Genomic DNA, 9,639 nt, shown 5'->3' with positions numbered 1-9,639 from the left:
GAATGACTGTCGACTATAGGGAGTTAAATAAGGTGACGCCACCCTTGCATGCTGCAGTGCCTTCAATTCATGATTTAATGGATCGTCTGACTGTCCGCCTGGGGACATATCACTATGTAGTGGACTTGGCCCTGGCAGGTCAAAAGCCCCCACTGTCAGTGGTTGGGCCTGATAGCCCCATGGGGGGCCGGTTTGACTCATGATTTGCAAGTGACGCCAGGGGTAGTGGCTGAGTAGCCATCGCAAGTGACTATAGTATACAGAGGTCCCGATACCGGGATGATTTTGTGAGGAAACTATGTGCTCTCACTATGGCCTATTATGGGGTCCCCTGTTCTGTTAGATGTTGAAACTATGCAAGGGACCCCAAGCACTGCCATAAAGGTCTGGTACCACAAACCGGGAAAGGTGCCAGTGGCAGCGACCCTCCTTTCCCAGGACAAAAAGCTAGCATGTATCCTCCCAGATGGAAGGGATTTGCCATTGTTGGTTCCTAAGACTACTGTTGCTTTTCGTCCGTAGGTATCAGTAGGCTAATATGGCACAGGGACCCTCGTGGAAGACGCTTGTTGCGTAGATTGTGAGTCAAGACCCTGTAGGTGTGGAGTGTGGGGACAGAGCCCCAGAGAGTAGTTCACAGGCTCTCGGCCTCACGTGGAGGGGTGCTGGCTCGGGTGGTGGATGGCCGTCGGCTGGGGCTGGTTGGCCGTTGGCTGTGGCTGGTTAGCCAATTGGCTGCTAATATAACTGCTGCGGCTATGGAGGAGAGCCAAAGAGAGCCAAGGATTGCTGAGGAGAGCCGAGGAGAGCCGAGGATTGTTGAGGAGAGCCGAGGAGAGCCGAGGAGAGTTGAGGAGAGTGGAGGAGAGTCGTCGGTCGGTTGGCAGAAAAACGGACAGCAGGTCGCACGTCCGGTGAACCCAGCCTCCAGTGAGACCATAGTGGTATGACTCCCCTACCTATGGCTCCGTGGGTGTTCCTTTTTGGCCTCACCATATCCTGCGTTCTTATGTGGGGAGCGGGACCAGAGACACCGCAGGCCGTCCTGCATGACAAATGGCACAGCGAGCAGGGTCTCCCGCATGACACAGTTGCACAACTAGATTTAAATAAAAAGATTTAAAGAAAAATGTATGTTTTCCATGCAAACAGGAACCAAAAGACTACTGGGATATCTATACTAATAGCACATGAAACAGACTTTTGAATAAAATAAAATAAGTTTTCAAAGACAAAGAACTACATTATATATTGAAGAAGGAGTCAACTAGTCAAAAAATATAAGAATTGTAAATGTATGTTCGCCTAACAACTCAGTTTCAAATACCTGAATCAAACAAAAAAAATGACAAAATGTAAGAGAGAAAGAGATAGTTCACTAATACAATCAATAATGACTAGAACAAAATTTGAAACAGTAATGTCAGGTAACATGAGGCAATAGAACACCTGAGTAGCAAAATAAAGCAGTTGGATCTAACAGAAAATTGCACCTGTCGATGGCAGAATACACATTCCCCCTCAAGGGAACAAGGAGCACTCTCAAGGAGAGAATATATGTTAGGCCATGAAACACGTCTCCATAGTTTAAATGAAGTGAAATCATTCCGAGGGTATTCTCTGACCACAGGCAGTGAAACTAGAATAGAAATCAGTAAAAATGGGCAGAGGACATGAATAGACATTTCTACAAAGAAGACATACAAATGGCCGATAGACATACGAAAAAATGCTCAACATCACTAATCATCAGAGAAATGCAAATAGAAACCACACTGAGGTATCACCTCACACAGTTAGAATGGATATCATCCACAAGTCAAATAATAACAAGTGTTGGAAGGCTGTGGAGAAAAAGGAACACCTATACACTGTTGATGGGAATACAGATTGGTGCAGCGACTATGGAAGGCAGCATGGGCGTTCCTAAAAAAATTAAGACTAGAGTTACCCTATGACCCAGTAATCCCTCTCCTAGGTATCTACCCAAAAATATCTGAAAACATCCACAAAAATACATGTGCTTCGATGTTCATTGCAATTTTATTTATGGTGGATAAAACATGGAAACAACCAAAGTGTCCTTCACAAGATGATTGGATTATATATATAACATCTTCTTCTTTATCCAATCATCTTTATCCAATACACACACACACACACACACACAAAGAATAATATTCTGCCATAAGAAAAATTGAAATAGTGCCAATTTGTAACAACATGGATGGATCTTGATATTATTATGCTAAGCGAAGTAAGTCAGACAGAGAAAGTCAAGAACCACATGATTTCACTGACATGTGGGATATAAAGCTGAAAACAACGAAGGAAAAAGACAAACCAATGAAGAAACAAAAACTTATAGACACAGACAATAGTTTAGTGTTTACCAGAGGGTAAAGGGGGAGAGGGGTGGTAGATGAGGGTAAAAGGGATCAAATATATGGTGATGGAAGGGAAACTGACTCTGGGTGATGAACATACCATGTGATATATAGATGATAGATAACAGAATTGTACACCTGAAACTTATGTAACTTTACTAACAATTGTCACTCCAATAAACATTAATTTAAAAAAAGTAATGAATAATGGAAGGAAATTTGAAATTGGTAGCAAGCACTGTGGAAATCAAGACCACATTCCTAGATGACAAAGGGGGAGTTAGGATATATTTTCAAGTGAATGAAAATAAAAACACAAAATACTGAAGGAAGAGACACAGCTAAAGCAGTAGAGCGAGTCTTCAAATATCACCAGTTTGTTATGATGTTGAAATGGGATGAGATGCGGTAGGACCCAAACTATTGTTTTTTATCAGTTGGCCCACCGTAAAACTGGGTTTGTTATCCCTTGTATTCCTGAGAGTTGCAATATCTATTAATGATTTTAAGTGAGGACTTATTGAATCAAGAGGGGCATTTATAGCTGTGAATGCCTACCTAGAAAGGAAAAAAGGTATACTAAGCAAAACAAGTCACACAGAAAAAGTTGAGAACCATATGACTTCATTGACGTGTGGAACATAAAACTGAAAGCAACAAAGGAACAAGACCAACAGATAAAGAAACTAAAACTCATAGACACAAACATTAGTTAAGTGGTTCCCAGAAGGGAAGGGGAATAGTAGAAGAGGGTAAATGGGGTCACATTTATGGTGATGGAAGGAGAACTGACTCTGGATGGTGAAAGCACAATGTGATATATAGATCATGTATTACAGCATTGTACATTTGAAACCCATGTTATTTTACTAACAATTGTCACACCAATGAAAAAAAATAAAAAAGATAAAAGATATCAAATTAATTATCTAATTTTCATCTTCAGGAACTAGAAAATAAAAATCTAACCCCAAAGCAATGAGAAGGAGGAAAATGGTAAATACTAGTGTGTGGATAAAGGAAATAGAAAATAGTAGAGAGTCAACAAAAACCACAACTTTGTTCTTGAAATTACTAACAAAATTGACAAGTCTTAGTTAGGGGTTGAGGGAGGTCTAGCAGGCCTGAGCTGACCTGAACTGATGTAGCCACGGAGAGGCGGAACTTGCGTGGGACCAACAGATCCCATCGTGGCTGGGTTCAGAAATCTGACCTTGGGGTTCCACAAGCCCACAACTTGCCTGTGGAGTCTCAGGTCCGACATTCCTATCTAGGAGCCTCTTTCCTCACTGATCTAGCATACTGTTGGTGTGTGCCCCTGGAAACCTTAAACTAAAGTTATCTGTCAATCTCTCCTATTTGTGCTCACAGCTGGCAAGGTGAACCAGTCCCCTGAGAGGGACTCTTTGGCCTGTACTTCACCTGAAAAGATTTCTTTGTAACATTTTCCTTCAGCCATCACTCCCCTGGCTGGATTCCTGCTCCCACAATACCTTTCAAAGCTCTGAAAGGGACAGACCCTATGAAAGACTGTGTGGGCCTGGCACTCTTTCAGAGACACCTTGGTCACATCTCGCCCTGTCTGTAGCTTCTTCAGAGATTCCTCTGGACGTACATTTCTATTTAGAGACAGTCCCCCATTTTCCTCTACGTAAGGATTATGGTACATGCCTTTAAATACTTCTTCCTTACAGTATTACATTCAGAGACATCCATGGGCCCAGTATTTGTATCTCACCTTTCCTACCTCTATCATACCCTCTTCTATCAGAAACCACTGTGGGTCCAAAATTGTCCTTCAGTGGCATGCCTCAGTATCTACTTTTGAAGAATAAACCTGTTTTCATGGTTCCACGGTACTTGTCCTATAACCCCCAAGTATCTTTCTTCAGAATCTCTGGTGGGATGTGATATGAAGGAGGAAACGTTTGGACACAACACAACATCAGAGATCTTTCCCCAACCTCACATCCCCTCCCACCAGCCTCTGCCCTTATAGACCCCATCAGATTATGGTCCTAAACAACACTATCAGAATATTTCTGAGCCTCACCCTGAACCCTGACTGCATTTCATATACCAACTGACTTCCAGCCTTCTCTTAAGACCAATTAACTCTAGGTCATGCTTTATAGTCTACCCTCAGAGCCTTTTGAAAGTTTCCAGAATCCTTGTTCAGAAGCTCCCAGCTTCTGCTTTTGGCATTATAGGATCCTGCATCCTTATCAGACTCCCCTTCCAATAAAGGCTCCCATCAGTGTAGATCCACTTCTCTGCACCTACGTAACACTCATGAGACCCGGCATCCTTGCTCAGAGAAGCCGAGCCCAAGTTCCAGACTTAGCCAGTGTCAGCTCACTCAGCCCTTTAAACCTAACGTGTGAGAGCTCAGCCTAACATATATCCACCCCTCAGAGCAGCCCTAGTAGCGAGAACATCTCCTTTATCTTCATCATCTATGAAATGGTGATAGTAGTACTCAAGGCCTCTTCCCGGAGTCACCACTAACAAAAAGAAAAGCCTACCACATCTGGGAAGCTCCTACCCTCACATGTCCAGCTTGCTATCATCCAAGAAACACTATATCGCTGGACCTAATTCAAAACAAAGTTCAACTGCACCTCTGCCTATTTTGTGATGTACAAAGTGCCCTCAGAACCAAGCAGTGAGTGTCTTCTCCCTGGAGACTCAGGTGGGATTGTAGGGTGGTTGGCGGGAAAGAACATCTGTCTGTTATCTGTCTCAGGTCCATTGCTGCTATCTCCCTGAAGCTGCATGTTCCCCTCCGTTTCTAGGAAATGGAAAAAGAGGCAGTAAAACAGATATAGATGAAGGTCTTTTGTCCCATCAGCTGTAAGTGTGCCTAAGCCTTGGGATGTGAGCTGGGAGGGGCCACAGGGAAGATGGGGTTGGGTGGGCTGAGCCTTGACCCAGAGTCTCCCGGCACCTGTCAGATATGTGCTTGGTTATGAGGCCATGAAGCATCTCCAGACATCCAGTGGGCTGGTGTCAGGACTCTGGGGCCTAGGTGTGGAGATTGCCAAGAATATCATCCTTGGTGGGGTCAAAGCTGTCACTCTGCATGACCAAGGCACTACTGAGTGGGTTGACCTCTCCTCCCAGGTACCTCTTTCTGACTCTCTCATTCCCAGGCACCAATGCCCTGTTCTCTGCATCCTGTTCACTTGTTTCCTACCTGTACCCTCTTGTACAGGTAGGATAACTTCACAGGATAACATACAGGAGGATAACTTCAGTAAAAACCACGCTGAGGTATCACAGCCCCGTATTGCTGAGCTCAACTGCTTTGTGCACGTGCGCACCTATACTGGGTCAGTCACTGAGGACTTCCTTAGTGATTTCCATGTGCCTTGGAGCAACCCCCTGCCTCCTGACTACTTTTTCTCTGATCCCAGTTCTGGTTTGCTTGTCCACTATTTGTTTAATGGACTAGCCCTGAGTTCCAGGTTTTGTGCTGGGTGCACAGAGGATAGAAGGCAGAAATTAGAGCCTGGACTTATCCTTGGGGGAACTCACATCTATGCAGGAGGGAAGAAATGGCCAGGTAAAATGTTTATGAACACTGAACTCTGATGCCAAGCTTCCCTGGTATGTGAGCTCTTCTAGTTGTATTACTGTGAACAAGTAATTAAGTCTTGCCTCCTTCAGTTTTCCTATCCATAGGATGGGAACAATAGCAATACCGATCACAGTTGTTGTGAGAATGAAACATGTAGAATAGAAGCTGTCATATGCTAAGCTCCATAGAGGCATTTCTTGAATTACTGGAGTGGGAAAAGCAGTTATGGGTGCTGATAGGCTGCCCTAGTGTTTCCCAGAGAACTAGGATACTGGAACTCCTGATGTAGAAGTAGGAACTTGTTCGGGTGCATAAGGAAGGAGACTGAGAGAGAGATCCCTGCAGATCATGGCTAAGCATGCATATGGTTTGTTTTTGCTTTGTTTCAATTTTACTTTTGGTGTCGAGAATTGAAGTAAGTGAATGTGGGATGGGGGTAAACCCAGACTAACGTTGGTAATAGAGTGAGACTTTTTTTTTTCTGACTCCCTCAGAGTTGTAGAGATGCATAGATGGGTGTTTATTTTATATATATATATATTTGTCTATAAATGTTTTTAGAAAAGGGCTGAACCAGCAAAACTTGAGGCCTGACATTCCACTACCGCTTCCTTTCTTCTTTATTTTCTTAATGCCCATATGACCACAATACCAGGCCTTGTGCAGGAGCTTTCTCCTCTTTATATAGGTGGTGGTTTTCAGCAACACCCCTTGGAGGATCAGCTGTAAGTTCTGGCACAGCCATGGAACCAGGCTGGTTGTGACAGATACATGGAGCCTGTTCAGGTGAGTGCCGGCCTCTCCGCTTCCTTCCAACCCCTGACAGTTGCAGCAGAGGCCCCCTATCTCCTACTGCCACCCTGCTACCCACAGCCAGCTAGGTCTTTTTGTTCTGTATGTTCAGCTCTTCCCATGTGTCATGAGCACCATCTAATGGCCAGCAGTGATGGTTGAGTTTACTCAGGAAGTATTCAGTACATCTTGAAGGACACACAGGGGACCTGTCAGCATGGGTCTCAGGTACCCATTCTGTTGTCTCCCTCTATAGGCAGTTGTTCTGTGACTTTGGAGAGGAAATGATCCTCAGAGATTCCAATGGGGGGCAGCCTCTCAGCGCTATGGTGTCTTTGGTTACCAAACTAAGGAGATTGTCCCCAAGGTTTCTGGCAGGAACCTGGGCAGCAACAGTCATCTGATATGCTCGTGGTTGCCTGGACCTACCTCTGAAGCTTACTTCTCTTCCAACCAGGGCAGCCCAGGTCACCTGCTTGGATGAGACCCAGCACGGGTTTGAGAACGGCGACTTTGTCTCCTTCACAAAAGTTCAGGGAATGGACGAACTCAATAGCAGTTGCCCCGTACAGATCAAAGTTCTGGGTATGCCAAGGTTTGGGGCAAAAAAGGGATTGCTGGAGGAAAGACAGCAGTCCTAGCTCAGTTGTCCCTTGGGTGCACTGGCCCAGAGGCCAAGAGGTGACTGCATATCTATAGTCCGAATTGTGCCGACAGCCATGGGGAGCTGCTTGTCTGAAATCTGAGCTAAGATGTATGAGTGATGTGTCCATGGGAACTTAACAAAGAGATGTGAATTGAGCGAAAGACAGAAGAGTTTTAAGCACCTACTGTCTGATTGTATTTTCTTTATGGTTTTTTAGCTCTACCTCCTATTTTAAGTGTTTGCTTTAAAATGATAGTACACAACTTTAAGTGCACTAAGGATAGTCTCTCAGTGATACTTTTTCATTGCACATGTGTAATAGATCCTTATAATAACAATAAAAAAATTCATTTCCTGGTTTTCTCTTTGCTACTCTCAAGTATTTTATGGGTCATAATATTCTCAATACATTAATTTTGGCTTAATAGTTATCTTTCTGAAGAAATTTACAGAACAAAAAACACTTATTCCTCACCCGCACCCCCTACCTCCCACATATCACCATTGACAGTGCACTTTTCTGTAGCTCAGGTTTACATCTGATTTAATTTTTCTTCCACCTGAAGGATGCCTTTGACATGTGTGGTAGTGTGGCAACTGATGGTGGTGACTCTTTTAAAGTGTTTTCATGCTTGAAATGGTCTTTACTTTGACTGAGGTTTTGAAAGATATTTTTGGGAAGTATAGAATTCCAGATGGGCAGTTCTCTTCATTCCTTTAAAGGTGTTGCTCCAGTGCTTGTGTTATTGTCTGCACGAAGACTGCTGTCTTTCTTATCCTTTTTCATCTGGATGTAGCATGCTTATTTTCTGTATCACTGATGTTAAGCAAGGTGATTGTGAAGTACCTTAGTGTAGTTTTCTCCATGTTTCTTTGCTTGCTCTTTATTGAATTTATGTTATCTGTGGGCTTATGGTTTTCTCTAATTTGAAAAAGTACTGCTCATGTTTTTCAAAATATTGCTTTGTCACTCCCTCCCACCAGAACATCTCTTTCCAGATCCCAATTTACATGTGAGGTCTGTCAATTAAGTTTGCGAACTTGTTGCAACAATGTTGCTAACCTTTTTTTTTATCATTAGTTTCAGGTGCACAAAACAATGTAATAGTTAGATATTTATCATTTATATCCCTCACAGTGTCAACCCCCTCCCCGCATCCACTATCCCTCTGACATTGCACACAGCCATTACATTTCCACTGTCTGTATTCCTAATGCTGTACCCTGATTCTTGTAGATATATATATATATCATATGCACTTGTTGTTTGTTGATTTATTGATGATAGCCATTTTGACTGGGATGTGATGGTATCTCATTTTGGTTTTTATTTGCATTTTCTCTAATGGTTAGTGAAGATAAGCATTTTTTCATGTCTGTTTATCTGTATGTCCTTTTTAGAAAAATGTCTCTTCATGTCCTCTGCCCATTTTTTAATTGGGTTGTTTGTTTTTTTGGAGTTGAGTTGAGTGAGTTATTTATAAATTTGGGATATTAACTGCTTATCAGATATATCATTGGCAAATATCTTTTCCCATTCAGTAGGATCCCTTTTTGTTTTATCGATGGTTTCCTTTGCTGTGAAAAAAATTTTTAGTTTGATGTAATCCCACATGTTTATTTTTTCTCTGATTTCCCTTGCCCGAGGGGATATATCAGTAAAAATCTTTACTCCAGGTAATGTCTGTAAAGTTTCTTCCTATATTTTCTTCTAGGAATTTTATGGTTTCAGATCTTACATTTAAGTCTTTAAGCCATTTTGAATTTATTTTTGTATATGGTGTAAGGAGGTGGTCCAGCTTCATTTTTTTGCATGTGTCTGTTCAGATTTCCCAGCACCATTTATTGAATAGACTGTCTTTACCCCACCATAGATTCTTGCTTCCATTGTCGTAGATTAATTGACTATATAATCATGAATTTATTTCTGGACTCTCTATTCTGTTCCATTGACCTATGTGTCTGTTTTTATGCAAGTACCATGCTTTTTTGATTACTGTAGCCTTGTAGTATAATTTGATGTGTGGTATCATTAGGCCTCCACTTTGTTCTTATTTCTCAAGATTGCCAAGTCTATCTGGGATCTGTTATGGTTCCATATAAATTTTAGGATTATATGCTCTATTTCTGTGAAAAACATCCTTAGTAGTTTGATATGAATTGTGTTAAATATGTATATTGTCTTAGGCAGTATGGACATTTTAACTATATTAATTCTTCCTATTAATGAACGT

The 9,639-nt window shown here is 42.3% G+C and overlaps 1 pseudogene; it reads left to right on the top strand.

Moving 5' to 3' along the window:
• Nucleotides 1-4,938: 4,938 nt before the first annotated feature.
• LOC141569720 (ubiquitin-like modifier-activating enzyme 1) overlaps nucleotides 4,939-9,639 on the top strand; it is a 56,776-nt pseudogene continuing 52,075 nt past the window's right edge.

Source organism: Rhinolophus sinicus, chromosome X (assembly GCF_036562045.2).
Source record: "Rhinolophus sinicus isolate RSC01 chromosome X, ASM3656204v1, whole genome shotgun sequence".
Classification (NCBI taxonomy): domain Eukaryota; kingdom Metazoa; phylum Chordata; class Mammalia; order Chiroptera; family Rhinolophidae; genus Rhinolophus; species Rhinolophus sinicus.
Note: the sequence above shows the minus strand (reverse complement) of the source record. Positions and strands in the feature narration are given on the sequence as shown.